Below are 16,603 nucleotides of genomic sequence, written 5' to 3'. Positions count from 1 at the left end.
ACCCGGTTCATCATCGACGCACCAAGCATATTGAGATTGATATTCACTTTGTTCGGGTGCAGGTAGCTCTTGGTCATGTACACGTGCTACATGTCCCTACGTCCCAACAATTTGCTGACATCATGACCAAAGGTTTGTCTACGGCGTCCTTCGAGGAGTTCCGATCTAGTCTTTGCGTCGACCATGGTGCCGCTTCGACGGGGGGGGGGGGGGGGGGGGGGGGGGGGGTTGAGATGTGGATATTGCATGTGTATTTCTTGTACAACAAGCCCTCCTCCTTTTATGTATAGTTGAGGACGTGGCTATCCTTTGTACTTTATATATACTTGCATATTGCACCCGATCAATATATAGTGAGTTGCATAACCTTCCACACTGCGGAAGGTACGTACCTGCAGTGGTTGGGGCTCGTGGTCGATGAAAAAGTTACCCCAGGCCGACCGCGCATAGCCAGACAGCTCTTGAGAAGTTAAGGCAATCCCCGCGAGGAATGACTCACCGGACAGGGTAGCAGCAAGCAGCGGCTACGCATGCATCCCAGGCCAGTCGGCGGCAGGAGGCAAGGCCCCAATCTGCGGGGACGAGATCCAGCGGCGGCAACCTTCACGACTCAAGCCACTGAGGAGAAAGCGGGCGAGTAGAGGGAGGAAGCGTAGGAAGGGAGGGAGCAGGAGGTGGAGGTGGAGGAACTCTGGCCGCCGCAGGCCACGGCGGCGAGAGAAGGTGAGTATGGAGGCGGCGCTCGGGAGGAAAACCGGATCGCCCCCACGATCATGCATGTCCAAGTCTTCTCAAGCCTATCTTCTCGATACAGGTTAGGTGAGTACATCATTTTTATGCAACTGGCAGTAATCATGCTGATCTGCAAACACGACTATCAGTAATTCAGTTACTGTGTATGAAATATACAATGATCTGCAAACACGACTGTCAGCAATTCAGTGACTGAGATTTCTTGAGAGCCTTGGGCAAAACAAGGGTATGTATCTTTGGGGTGGACGTTAATTGTAAATTTCATACCCTGTATATTTGGGATGTATAGTATTTGTGGATAGCATATCGTACTGTAACAGGTAGAGTATGTTTGTTTGAAAAAGGGAATTAAGCCACTGTTATTTCAGAACCGCGGACAAGTTCTTTGTTTTCCAGACACACGGCCTATTCAGGGGCGCGGATGCTCCCTGTTGTTGCTTTTTTTTAGTTGACGAGAAAGAATCACAAGTTCCGAATGCAATGCCAAGATGGTCTTTATGAGCATATTATTACTCACTAAATCTTCAGCTAATCGCTGCTTTTGTATGAAAGAATTTCATAGACACGTCAAATAAGCATAACCAATACGTAAACTTGCTGCTAACCCTACCCCGCTCCGTACCGGGGCGTCCCCGCCTCCCTACCTCTGGTCCCCCTGCCACTGCCGGCGACGACGCCAGGGCAAAGCCCGAGCGGCTCGGCTCGGCGGCCTCCTTCTCGCACGTCAGCAGCTCAAGATCGTTGTGGCGGTTACGATCCTGATTTCCTCGGCGATGATGGTGGACAATGATGGCTGGAGTGTGGCGGCGGGTCTGCAACCGCAACAGCAGGTGGCGGCGGCGGCCATGCTACAGCCGCTCAACCTCCGGTTTAGCTTCGGAGCGCGGTGGCGCTCCTAGTTTTGATCTGCATCACGCGGACGCCCGGGGCGGTGAAACCGGGCTTGGCGGTGGTGGTCATCTCCTCCGTCGGAGGTGGTCGGCATGTGTATGTTGAGTACATTCTGGAACCCCAAAATAACACAAAGTGAGACATACAGGGCAACATGTAACACTATAAGCAAATCAAAGTTCCATACCTTGCGCCCATTCCGTCTAACACCTCAGGGCTGTGGCAGCAGTGTCGCCGACGGGCGTCCTAGGGAAGCTCTTGCGGTGGCGATCGAAAGAGGTGGCGGCGGCGTGGTTCTCCCGGTACCTTTGTTGGCCGCCTTCTCGCGTTTAACCACCACCACCACCTTGCGCATCTTCGCCGGCACGGGGGGAGGGGGGGGGGGGGGGGGCGGTGGGCGCTCCTGCCTTCGCGGCGACGGCTGCGGGAGCGATGATTTGGACGACGAAGTTGCCCTCGCACTTGCGGGGATGGGCGGTGGAGGCTTGACCGGTGACTGGCGCGACACGAACGGCGACGAGGTCGGCTTCAAGGGTTAGCGCGTCCATGGCTTCCACGGTGATCGGCGACGACTGGGAGGCGTCCACAGCGGCGCTACAGAGCCAGGGAGGGTGGTCCAGAGTGGGCGGAGGAAGATCAATGGTGGCGGAAGGAAGGAAGAGCGGGAACTGCCGCGCGGAAATGTTCCTCCCGCCACATCTCGCTAGCGATAGGGGTCACCTTCGGGTCGGCCTCCCGCACCGTGTTTCTAAAGGTTGAGTGGGGGAATTCGCCGCGCCCTGCAACATTTTTTAAAGGGCGTGGTCGGATACGATGTCCGTTCGGGTCATTTTTTTTGCGCAAAACTGTAAACTGGCGGTTATTTTACAGTTCGACATAATATAAGGATCTGCTAGAGATGCTCTTACGTTGTGAAAGAATTCATTCATGAAGATTTTATTCATGTAGGTCGAGAAGACATTGACTGAATGTTGGCAACGCCTCTTATTTCTGGGGCCATGACAGTTGTCGTCGACGCACCGGCCAACCGTCACAGAATCGTGCAGCACTCGCACCCTGGCCGCCACTGATTGAATTTTTCTTCAAGCTTCACTTCTCCCGTTTGCAGCAAATTTCGTTAAACAAAGAAAAAGTAAACAGGGGAGCACACTTCAACATATTCTGTGCGTCCTACCTAATACAAACTAGAGGAGTATTAACAAACTGCACTTGTCACTCAAATGTGATCATGATGCTAGACGAAATAGAGTAGCAAGTAAATGAAAAGTTTATTATTGGTCCATACATATTAATCAGGTACCACAAACAACCGATCCACTTGAAATCCTGACGACTGGTACATGATTCACACATTTATTATCTACTCCCTCCGTTCCATAATGTAAGACGTTTTTTGACACTTTACATTATGGGACGGAGGGAGTATTTAGTTTAGTTTATTCGAGCCGGAACAACAGTCTATCCGATGACGGGAGTCCGGGTAACGATTGGTTGCTCGATGCCGTTGCACCAAACATAGACCCGGAAACGTTCGAAGGTCGGCGGCTCTGGGTCACCGTCCTGTCTCAGAAGAGCAAAGACGTCCGGCCGTTCTGTCTCGATGACTGTAATGGCGTCGCCGCCCTGCATCCCCACCAGCTCCGGCCATGCTGACTTACCATACACTTCTTTTTTTGGCATATCTTCCTAATAATTAATACGAGCTGCAAATTAACGAACACATATAGAAAAGGTTGCACAACACATGTATGTGTGCCTGGTTGATCATCACACGCACACGCACGCACAGAGAAGTCGGCAAACCTGCAGATTGACGAGAGGAAGATGTGGAGGCGCTATATATTTAGCTCTTGTGGTTACTGCATACGCTTGTGATTATAAGCCGGCTCGGCTGCTCTCTCCATATATAGATGTACATATACTGGTCGATGACAATGATGCATGCCTAGTAAGTATATGTAACATGCAATCATCTGTAGGTGTGATATACTAATTAAGTAACCATGCATTGCATCAATCGCCGCCCCTCGCTAGGATTAAGATTAACCAACGATGCCGACTAAGCCTCCATCTAGCTGCGTTCGCTTCTTCATTTGTACCTACTCCTATTTCATTTGCCTACTGATTAATACATAAAGAGGATATTCCATATGCTTGCCCCTGTGTGTGCTGTCTTTGGAAGGATTTTTCATAGGATCAATGGATCTTTGATGTTTAAAATTAAATCACATATTTCATTTAATAGTACATAGCAATAAATGTCATAGATTTAAAAAGTCGAGGATTTTTAGAAAATGTTTGCAGGTTTTTAGAAAAAGTATACAAATATGAAAAAATATGTGCATCCAAAAAAATCTTCCCCATTTTGAAAAAACTACGTGAATTCGGAAACGGTTGGCAATTGTTTTTAAAAATCATGTATTTGAAAAAAGTACATTTAAGAAAATTATGGATTTATTTATATTTAATTTGAAATAATTCATGGATTTGAATTTTGGGAGGACTTTAGAAAGGTTTCCCGATGTGAAAAAAGTGCGCAGGTTTGAAAAAAGTTCACCTATTTCAAAAACGTTCATGGATTTGATAATTTTTAAGGATTTTATAGATTAAAAAAGTTTTTGGATTATAAAAAGTTCGCGGTTTCAAAAAGTGTTGATGAATTTGAGAAAAAAAAGAGAAAAAACCCAACACAAACCTGTCCCCCAAAAAAACTACTCCCTCCGTTCCTAAATATAAGTGTTTGTAGGGATTCCACTATGAACTACATAGGGAGCAAAAAAGTGAATCTACACTCTAAAATGCATCTATATACATCTGTATGCAGTTCAAACATGGGTTCCTGCCTTATGGGCTTATCATATTATGATCAACTTAATAAAGCCGGCATCCCTGAAATTCGGAGCCTCTATCATTTCATCTCTGTGCATTTGAGTCTTTATTAGTTCTTGGGGGCTTCCAACCCACCGGTTTTAGCTTTCATACTCTTTTGACCCGGCCTGAGATGTTGATACGTCTCTGATGTATCTATAATTTATGAAGTATTCATGCCATATTTACAATAATTTTACATGGTTTTGCTATGATTTGATTAGAACTAACCCAGACTGGCGCTGTTTTCAGCAGAACTACCGTTGTGTCGTTTTTTGTGCAGAAATAAAAGTTCTCGGAATGGGCTGAAAATTTACGGTGATATTTTATGGACCAAAAGAGAACCCTAAAGCACAAGAATTGGATCAGAAGAGTCCCGAGGCGACGACAAGGTAGGGGGGCGCGCCCTACCACACCAGGAGGGTGCTCCTACCTTGTCGCTGCCTCGTGGACCCCTTTGACGTGAGACCGACGCTAAAAATTCCTATAAATACCAAAACCCCCGTAAATAAACCTAGATCGGAAGTTCCACCGCCGCAAGCCTCTGTAGCCATGAAATTTCAATCTAGGCCCTCTTCGGCACCCTGCCGGAGGGGGCATCATCACCGGAGGCCATGGAGGAGGATCCCGGAAGGGGCATTCATCACCATGGAGGCCAATTACCAGAGGGAGAACCTTTCCCCATCTAGGGGGGAGGCCATGGAGGAGGAAGCACAAGGAGGAGACTCTCTTCCCCTCTCTCTCGGTGGCACCGGAGTGCCGCCAGGGGAACCATTGCCGCGGTGATCGTCTTCATCAACATCACCATCTTGATCATCATCATCCTCATCTCTTTTATGCGGTCCACTCTCCCGCACCCCGCTGTAATCCCCTACTTGAACATGGTGCTTTATGCCACATATTATGATCCAATGATGTGTTGGCATTCTATGATCTTTTGAGTAGATTTCTTTTGTATTTTGGGTTGATTGATGATCTAGATTGGTTTGAGTTGTATGTTTTACTTTGGTGTTGTCCTATGGTGCCTTCCGTGCCACGCACACATGAAGGATTCCCGCTCTAGGGTGTTGCAATACGTTCATGATTCGCTTATAGTGGGTTGCTTGAGTGATAGAAGCATAAATCCGAGTAAGGGGGTTTTTGCGTATGGGATAAAGGGGACTTGATACTTTAATGCTATGGTTGGGTTTTACCTTAATGATCTTTAGTAGTTGCAGATGCTTGCTAGAGTTTCAATCATAAGTGCATATGATCCAAGAAGAGAAAGTATGTTAGCTTATGCCTCTCCCTCATATGAAATTGCAATGACGACTTCTGATCTTGTTAACAATTGCCTAGAACAATCCCGCACACCAACCCATCATTATTCCACACTTGCTATTTAAAATATATTGCAATATATTCTAACTTTATGTTAACAACACCTATTTTTATATTTTAGTTCTCCGATATCATGCAAAGTAATCCTCTTCATACCCACAACGTAGTTTTATTTCTCGTTTCTAGATGAAAGCAAATGTTCGGTGTATGTAGAGTCTATCAGTGGCAGATAGGACTTGAGAGAATATTGATCTTACCTTTAGCTCCTTGTGGGTTCGACACTCCATACTTATCACTTCCATCTTTGAAAATTGCTATGATGATTTCTTGCACTTGGGGATTATCAAGTTTTTTTCTGGCGCCGTTGCCGGGGAGCAATAGCGTGGGGTTAATATTTTCATGTATGCTAGTTTGCTTTCTTCACTAAGTAGATTTTTTTCCCTTTTTGTTTTTGTTTTCTTTAGTTGTGGGTGAAACAAAAAAAATTAACAGAATGCAAAATATAAGAAAATTTACTTGTCTCTTATGCCTACAAACTTTTTCAAAAAGAAAAGTGATTGGAAGGTTATGCATTGGAGAAGTGAGGGTCGACCTTGAACACTTGTGTGTTCATGCTCATGGAAACAATGTAGAAATTTTCATGAAAGTTTCTCAAAAATAATTACCCCCTTGTATATATATCCATTGTATTACAAAAATAATGTGCCAAGTTTTGGTTTTAGGATGATTAGATAGTTTGTTTGCTATGTACAGTGCAAAAACAGAAACTTTGGCTGTAGTGCATGAATTTTCATTTTTTACTGGAACGTCAAAAGTTTCTAATTGTTTAGGCTGTCCTAATTTTATAGAATTTTCGAAGTTATAGAAGTATGTGAAGTTTTTAGATTACTATAGATTGTCCTGTTTTTGACAGATTCTGTTTTCTATATGGTCTTCACTTATTTTGATGAATCTATTGGTAGTATCGAGGGTATTTATACCTTAATGGCAATAAGGATGTGCAGGCAGACAGGCATCCTTGTTATTTCAGATCAACCGACCCACAAGTTGCTTGTTTTTTAGGCACACAACTTATTCAGTTATTTGGTCGTTGCCTTTTTTAGCTGACGGGCGGACAATATTAAGATTGTGGGGAGAAACAAGAATCAAAAATTCAGTCAGAATGCAGTGCCTAAGAAAAGATGGTCTTCATGGACTGAAATTCTGTCAGTGTATAGGAGTACTCCATAAATCCTCAACTAGTCGTTGTTACTGAGTGAAAGAATCCAGTGAGCTCGCTAAATATGTTGGGGTACTCTTCCCAGCAAGTACTCCCACCGTCCCAAATAAGTGCCGCAACTTTGTACTAAATCTGCGCATGGAGTATGTTGTATACGTTCTTGTAAAGCAGGAGATAATATTATTATTATTGGTAAATAATACAACATCTGCTCTGTTGTTTACTGAAACATGGCAGAGATGCTCATTCAGTTCAAGAGCGCAGTGCACTTACCTGATGTCCAATATATATAAGTATGACGGATCATCTGATCCAGTTTATAATAACTGGTGCAGTAGACAGTAGTTGCCGGGGCAGAAAAGGCACATGCATCTCCCATGGTATGGTGATTCTTCCATTGCATCTTGTCTGGCAATGTGCTTCTTGATGGTAAAATGACTGGACACCTTGATGGTTTTTTTTCTAGAATACGCACGAGCGTGCGTATTATATATTAAAGAAAGAAGTGGGGGAAAGAGCCCCATCCGCATAACATTCTTACAGCGTATTACATGCAAGAGTCCACACCCTGAGGGTCATCTAGGAAGCTAACTAACTACTCCCTAGCTAGGCCTCTGAGGAAGGTGGCGAAATCACCTTTGAGGAGGCCAACAGTACTCCATGCTCTACCTTCTTCCTCCATGTTAGCAATCACGGCCGTAGCGGAAGGAGTCGCTCCATCGAAGACGATGGCGTTTCGATGCTTCCATACTTCCCACAGTCGAGAGAGAGAATGGTGCGGCTGTCCTTGGCTTTGATATCTATCGCCTTGCAAGAATTGCACCAAGATGTCAACTCCACATCGGGTATCGGCATCCACTACGGCTTGCGTAGGGCCTCCAGAACCATATGCCACACTGACCTCGCAAAGACACAAGACATTAAAATGTGGTTGATGGTCTCCATGTCTTGGTCGCAAAAAGGACATGCCGGCTGATGAGGAAGGCCACGCCGCGCCAAGCGATCTGAGGTCCAACATCTATTCCGTGAGGCAAGCCAGGTGAAGAACCTACACTGCAATGGGGCTTTAGATTTCCAGGCCATACCCGCATATGCAGCCACCTCAAGGCCCCAAAATTTGGAGGCGTACGCCGATCGCACCGAGTAATTGCCATCGTCCTCCCAAGCCCATCGGACCTGATCTTGCGTACCCGTGGTGAGCATGATTGTCGTCGTCCTGTCCCAAAGGAGGAGAAATTCCTGCAGTGTCTCCTCATCCATGTCCGGGCCTACCTCAAGCACCCAAGATCCACCTTGTATTGCGTCGGAGACTGTTCTGACCTCCCGAATGCGCCGCGGGATCCTCGCATATAATCTTGGGGCCAACTCTTGAACCCTAAAACCTTGAAGCCACCGGTCCTCCCAAAACAGAGCATTCTTGTCGTCTCCCACATGCGTGATTGCGGTTGTTCTAAAAATTGATCGCGCTTCATCTGGAATTCTGATCTCGAAACCTCTCCAAGGTCGTGATCTGTCTGTACATTGTAGCCATGCCCAGCGGGCCTGGAGCGGAAGTTGAGCCAGTGTAGGTCTGGTATGCCTAGGCCTCCAGCCCATGTGGGCGTGCAAACACTCTTCCAAGCCACCTTGCACCACCATTGGCCTCATTCTTCCCGCACCAGAGAAAACCTCTACAGATCTTGATGATGGCCTTGATTGTCTTCGGGGGAAGGCTCAGGGCTAGCATGGCATGGACCGGGATTGCGCATAGCACGGACTTTGCCAGGATGAGCCTGCTGCTGATCGGAAGTGATGCTCCTCTCCATGTTGCCAATTTGACGGCCACTTGGTTGACCAGATCGTGAAGTTGAGCTGCAACGAGTCGTTGCAGGCTTAGCAGCAGGCCGAGATAGCGGCAAGGGAACGTTCCAATCCGGCAGCCCAAAATCGCGGTGATCCGCTCCGTCAGTTCATCCGAGCATCTAATTGGCATGGCGGCGGTCTTTGCCATGTTCCGCAGGCCAGATGCTCCACCGAACAGCTCAAAGATTGATTTGCATATGTGGACATCAATGGCCTCCGGTCTGACGAAGAGTACGACATCGTCCGCAAAGAATGACACCCGCTGGCTTGAGCCCTGCCTGGTGAGAGGTGTGAGCATTCCCCTTCTGTCTGCCAAGGAGAACAAGCGGTGAAGTGGTTCCATCATCATGATGAAGAGCATGGGAGAGAGGGATCCACCTTGTCGCAATCCCCTGCGGTTGCCAATTGGCGCTCCTGGGATGCCATTCATTAGTACTCTGGTGGATGCAGTAGATAGCAGGCCAGCGATCCAGGACATCCACCTCTTGCCAAAGCCCAGTTTTCTCAAAACCTCCATGATAAAAGCCCATTGGATCGTGTCGAAGGCTTTTGACCCGGGGCAGACACTGGGCACGAACCTCACGTCTGCACCTGCCCGAGCGCACGGTCCGGCCCGCTCTGGCCACGTCCACTCCGCGCACGATCGCGCCCAGGACGCGGCGAGCCCGCAACGGCCCCGACTCGGTCACCTTGACCTGCACGCCAACGGCTGCACCTGGTCCGGCGCCACGCATGCACACACAGCGCGCGCCCCTACCCTAGTCTACACACGCACACACACACGCCCGCCACACTCCTGATCTGTCCCGCGCGCCCGACGCGATCGCCGTGGCTTATTTGCCAACAATCTTGTGCGTTGGTATGCTAGCCTCCTACTCATGTTTAGACTAGTGGCATGACAGCCTCTGCGATCACAAGGAGAGCTACTAGTATTTCTCAATGCTAGTGTTTACCTCCACACCGGGAGAGTCATCGTCAGATCACCGCACCGGAGCACCCACTGATTGATCTGAGCCACCCACCCTCGGCGATTTTTTTCCCCTGCTGATGCCGCTGCTGGTCAGCGTCTCCGCTAAGGCCGGTGACGCGCTGGTGGGCGAGCTGCTGCGGGCGTGTGGGCTCGACAAGGCCCGCCGGAAGCTGAAGCGCCACCTCGCTGCTGTCCAGTGCATCCTCCTGGATGCCGAAGCCAAGAGCCGCACCAACCCCGCCGTCCACCAGTGGATGACGGACCTCAAAGCCGCCGCCTACCAAGCCGACGACATCCTCGACGAATTCCGTTACGACGACATCCTGGCCACCCCTAACATTCTTGACTTAAGGCTAATATTCATCTTAGTAGTGCTTAACTGATGTATAAAATGACGTATTTGATAGGCCGGCCCTTCCAGCAAGACATTAGAATACTCGGCCACCCTCATATGATTTTCCTGGCTCCGCCACTGCCACTGGACGCAAGGTTCGTGCTCCTCTTCCCACTCCGACTATATTTTAAATTCAATCTAAATATGGAAGCCTTCTAATTACAGTTTTATTGGTTTTCATTTTCATTTCAGGTGTTGAGGTTCTTCACCGTCAATCGACACGTTGCTTTTCATCTTTCCATGAGTAGGAAGATGAAAGATGCTCTTGAAATGATAGATGAACTGGTTATGGAGATGAACAATTTCTGGAGTCTCTGTGCGTCTCATTCCTGATCCACTTCGACGGGGTGAAAACAGTTGAGCTCCCCGAGGCGGCAGCGCTCAAAACGACCGTTCAAACGAGCGTGCACGGGCGTTCGAAACGCCATCTTTTCCTCTGGAAGCGCAACGACGCCTATTTCTTCAGCCTCTTGGCTTGATTCTTTTATGTTAGGGGATTATCACTTTAAATACGTGATTCCACTACAATTTCTGAGGATTTCTTCTATTAAATGATAATTCATGCAAAATACGTCACCCGAGGGATTATCAACAAAAAGAAGTGCGCGAAAGCGGTAAAATTCCACAAAGTCCACCTTGTAGGCACAAAATAAGTAGGAAAATCATCACATAAATTGGAATCATCCGTGGTCGCCTCGCCGCGCGTCGGCGGCAGGCTCCAGGCGAAAGCCTTGGGCAGCGGCGTGGTTGTCGGGTGCGGTTCCGTGGCGGTGGCATGGACTTGCGTCGTGGAGGACCTGGCTAAAAGATCTGGGCGGGTTCTTGCGGATGTTGACACCAGCCTTGGCTTGGCCGGGGTGGTCGCCTCGCTGGGTGACGATGGATGCCGGGGCAGCGGCTGGCTCCGAGTGGAGGCCTTGGGCAGCGGCCTGGTCATCGGGCGGAGGTGGTGCAGACTGGACGTCATGGAGGACCTGGCTGGAAGATTGGGTCGGGTGCTTACGGTGGTGGACTCTGGCCATGGCCTGGCCGGGGTGGTTGCCTTGCTGCACGGCGGTGGATGCCGGGGTGGCGAGCCCGGATGGTGGCCCATATCATCCTTGGCTGCATAGCATGGATGTACCGATGTCCAGGGCGAAGTTGCTCCGACAGTCTGATAGATTCGTCCTCGGATCATGTTCAGTACAGAGACGATGAAGAGCGTTCTTGGGATTCATCCTAACGGCTCTTCCGGCATGGGACGATGGGGTGTCAGCCCTCCCTCCATGCTCCAGTGGTGGCGCCCATGGGCAGTGGCCGGAGCGTCAGGATACACCGCGGCGGCAGTGTGGCTATGGATGATCGCCGGATATGGGTGGCCAGCTCCGGGGCTTTGAAGGTGCTCTTGCAGATGCACACATGTCAATTGGGTGTTCTTGGGATGGATCCGAACGGATCGGCGTGGCGCAGCAGGGTTTTAGCGACGGATGTTTGACGATGGATGCGCGTAGGAAGGTGGCGTTGTCCGGCGCCGTGGTGGCATCGATGGCAGGTCTGGCAAAGTCGATATGTCAACACCCGCTCTGAAGATGGATCGGTGGAAGACAGCGACGGCAGAGTGCACCGGACATGTGTGTGCCCTAAACCCGGTAAGAGGCTTGGTTAGGGCTCTGATTTTAGATGTTATGCTTTGGTGCGAGGTCTGGTTGGTATTCGACTCGAACATTCGGCACCTCCTCATCAAGTGGATTGAGTAACGACAAATGTTGCCAAAATGTTGACTTCACACTTACTGATGTATCTCTACTACTTAAAAAGAACGTAAGGTTCCCATTTCATCTTTCTTCCACCATCCCTTCGTCCAACCTTCCCCGTATATAATAATCAATCAACTTAATTTGCTTACCTTCTGAACCAATTCCATTTTAACTTACTTATTGCTACGTCTTGAGCTTGCGTTGGTTTTCCTTGAAGAGGAAAGGGTGATGCAGCAATAGTAGCGTAAGTATTTCCATCAGTTTTTTAGAACCAAGGTATCAATCCAGTAGGTGGCTCCTCAAAAGTCCCACGCACCTACACAAACAAACAAAGAACTCGCAACCAACGCAATAAAAGGGTTGTCAATCGCTTCACGGCCACTTGCGAAAGTGAGATCTAATAGAGATAGTATGATAAGATAAATATATTTTTGGTATTTTATAATATAGATGCAAAAAGTAAAGATGCAAATAAAAGTAGATAGGAAGCAAATATGATAAGAGATGGACCCGGGGGCCATAAGTTTCACTAGAGGCTTCTCTCAACATAGCATAAGTATTACGGTGGGTGAACAAATTACCGTCGAGCAATTGATAGAAAAGCGAATAATTATGAGATTATCTAGGCATGATCATGTATATAGGCATCACGTCCGTGACAAGTAGACCGACTCCTGCCTTCATCTACTACTATTACTCCACACATCGACCGACTCCTGCCTGCATCTAGAGTATTAAGTTCATAAAGAACAGAGTAACGCATTAAGCAAGATGACATGATGTAGAGGGATAAACTCATGCAATATGATATAAAACCCATCTTTTATCCTCGATGGCAACAATACAATACGTGCCTTGCCACCCTTTCTGTCACTGGGTAAGGACACCGCAAGATTGAACCCAAAACTAAGCACTTCTCCCATGGCAAGAAAGATCAATCTAGTAGGCCAAACCAAACTGATAATTCGAAGAGACTTGCAAAGATAACTCAATCATACATAAAAGAATTCAGAGGAGATTCAAATATTTCTCATAGATAAACTTGATCATAAACACACAATTCATCGGATCTCGACAAACACACCGCAAAGAGAGTTTACATCGAATAGATCTCCACAAGAGAGGGGGAGAATATTGTATTGAGATCGAAAAAGAGAGAAGGAGCCATCTAGCTAATAACTATGGACCCGAAGGTCTGTGGTAAACTACTCACAACTCATCGGAGGGGCTATGGTGTTGATGTAGAAGCCCTCCGTGATCGATTCCCCCTCCGGCGGAGCGCCGGCGAAGGCTCCAAGATGGGATCTCGCGGATACAGAAGGTTACAGCGGTGGAAATTGTGTTTCGGTGGCTCCCTGGATGTTTTCGGGGTACGTAGGTATATACAGGAGGAAGAAGTACATCGGTGACCGCCCGAGGGGCCCACGAGACAGGGGGCGTGCCCTATAGGGGGGGTGCCCTACCCTCTCGTGGCCGCCTCGGCTGCTTCTTGCCTTGCACTCCAAGTCCTCTGGATCACGTTCGTTCCAAAAATCACGCTCCTGAAGGTTTCATTTCGTTTGGACTCCGTTTGATATTCCTTTCCTTGGAAATACTGAAATAGGCAAAAAAAACAGCAATACGGGCTGGGCCTCCGGTTAGTAGGTTAGTCCCAAAAATGATATAAATGTGTAAAATAAAGCCCATAAACATTCAAAAGGGTAATATAATAGCATAGAACAATCAAAAATTATAGATACGTTGGAGACGTATCACTTACCAAACTTTTGATCAAAATATAAGTTAAATCACCGGTAGAATTTGATAAACATTTATTTACACAATCGCATATTGTGGGCAGGTAAATCACTCCTGATCAAAATATAAGGTAAATCACGGGCAGAATTTGATGAACATATATGTACACAATCACATATATACACACTTTCAGAAAAATGCAAATAATATTTGAAACGTGAAAAACTTTTAAAATTCAGAAATATTATTTGAATTTGTGAAAATTTTAAAAACGGGAACACGTGTTGAAAATTGATTTTAGAAAATGTGTATTTTTATACGCGAACATTATTTCACTAAAACAAGAATATTTTACGAATTTGGACCTTGTTTTAAAATTCCATTATATTTTTAGAATCTTGAACAATTTTGAAAAACAATAAAAAGTTGACAATATTAGAAACGTTTATCAAGTTCGAATATTTTTGAAATAGCAACAAAATTTTGGAATTCCGAACATTGTCCAACATTTTTTTTAATTCTGTATTTTTTTTAGAATTTCGAATTTACAGAATAAATTGTGAAATAAAAATAAACTTGGAAAGGAAAAAAGAGATGGGGAAATGAGAATAAAAATATAAGTAAAACACAGAAAAAAGTGAAATTTGCCTGCCCATTGTTGGTTGTCATGTGCGAAGCTCTGACTATTCGTTGCCCAGTGCGGAAAATAGAATTTCGCAGAAGCGTGGGAAGAAAAATAAGTAGGCTGGCTTCACTGGGCACAACGCGTGACCCACGTACGTAATTCTGAAGAAACCTTTTTTTTTCTAGCAGACAAACGCATAACAATTTAATATCATCTCGGATAGAAAAAAATCGGCAGTGAACGGATGTAAAAATTGACGAATCACAGCTTGCTTTATTAGTGAAGTATAGATATAGATTTGTGAATAATTAATAAAATGATTGCATGCATTGCCTAGATGCAGAAGACGGGGTCATCCTCCATTAAAAAAATTAGACGTGACGTGCATTGCTAACAACAAGGTTCTGTGTCAAAAACGCTCTCAACGAAGAATCAGTGCTTACTTGTAACCAACATGGGCAGGTAAATCACAAACTAACGTACTAGAATATTTATATCCCGTTGCAACGCACGGGCATTGTTCTAGTTACTTTGTAAGGTACTCGCACATATGCCCGTGCGTTGTAACAGGAGAAAAAACATTATGCATTTAAAGTTAGTAAGAATTATATGTGCAAACAAAACCTAGTATGCACGCGAAAAAGGAACATTTAGCTTCTTGGTTTCGCCGTGTCTCAAGTAATCAATCTGCTATTTTTACCATTCATTGATCGTGGGCATCTAATAGTTTGTTCCGTCATCGTACGTTAAAAAAGGCAATGAATTATTCAATCTACTTCCCTTTCAATCAAGGGGATTTTACGGTATAAAGTTTCTGAATGTTGTAGGAAAAATTATCCATTTATTAAATCCTGAACAGTTTATTGAAAAGTATACACACTTTAAAAAAAACGCAAATAATATTTGAAATGTGAACAACTTTTAAAATTCAGAAATATTAGTTAAATTTGTGAACATTTTAAAAACGGGAACAGGTGTTGAAAATTGATTTTAGAAAATGTGTATTTTTATACGAGAACATTATTTTGAATTCTCAAAATTTCCCTAAAACAAGAATATTTTTCGAATTGTGACTTTTTTTTAAATTCCATTGTCTTTTTAGAAATCTTGAAATTTTTTGAAAAACAATAAAAAATTGAAAAACAATATAGAAACGTTTTCAAGTGCGAGTATTTTGAAAATAGCAACAAAATTTTGGAATTCTGAACATTTTCTAACATTTGTTTGTTTTTGAAATTCTGTACTTTTTTTAGAATTTTGAATTTACAGAATAAATTGTAAAAGGAAAACAAACTTGGAAGAGAAAAAAAGAGATAGGGAAATGAGAATAAAAATAGTAGTAAAACACAGAAAAAAGTAAAATTGGTCAGCCCATTATTGGTTATCGTGTGCGAAGCTATGACTATGTGTTGCTCAGTGCGGAAAATAGAATTTCACAGATGCGTGGGAAGAAAAATAAGTAGGCTGGCTTCACTGGGCACAACGCGTGACCCACGTACGTAATTCTGGAGAAATCTTTTTTTTAGCAGACAAACGCATAACAATTTAGTATCATCTCGCATAGAAAAAATTTGGCAGTGAACGGATGTAAAAATTGACGAATCACAACTTGCTTTATTAGTAAAGTATAGATATAGATTAATGAATAATTAATAAAATAGTTGCATGCATTGTCTAGATGCAGAGGACGGGGGTCATCCTCCATTAAAAAAATTAGACGTGACGTGCATTGCTAACAGCCAGGTTCTGTGTCAAAAACGCTCTCAATGAAGAACCAGTGTACTTGTAACCAACATGTCGTAGAAACGGTGATTTAAAAAAAAGAATTATGAAAACCGGTGGTTATGTGATATAGTTGGCCCAAATGTGGTGATATTTTGTTTTAATTTACTGCCGAGAATCATATCGATTTTTCTCATCCCGTTGGACATCTTCTTGGGTTCCTCTCACCCCAAATCTCTCTCCCCTCTTTCCAGCCGCCGCCTCCTCTTCCAAGAAAAGTTAGGGTTCGTGCCTCTCGCCGGCTCCGCTGCAGGTCCGTCTTGTCTCCGGTGGCCCTAGGGCCATGGGGGCGCGGTGGATCCTGGCAAGGGCCGGCGGGAGGGCTCCGTTGTTAGTCGTTCCTTCAAGATTTGTTAGGGTTTGTGTCCTACTCAGGAAGACGAGACGGCGGTGGCTCCCTGAAGATGGAATAAAGGTCTCCCCGCCTAGTCCATGTTTTGGTGGTGCGTCTAGCATCGTTGGTGGG

The sequence above is a fragment of the Triticum aestivum genome, chromosome 7D, assembly GCF_018294505.1.
Source record: "Triticum aestivum cultivar Chinese Spring chromosome 7D, IWGSC CS RefSeq v2.1, whole genome shotgun sequence".
Classification (NCBI taxonomy): domain Eukaryota; kingdom Viridiplantae; phylum Streptophyta; class Magnoliopsida; order Poales; family Poaceae; genus Triticum; species Triticum aestivum.
This window is presented reverse-complemented; position numbering follows the sequence as displayed.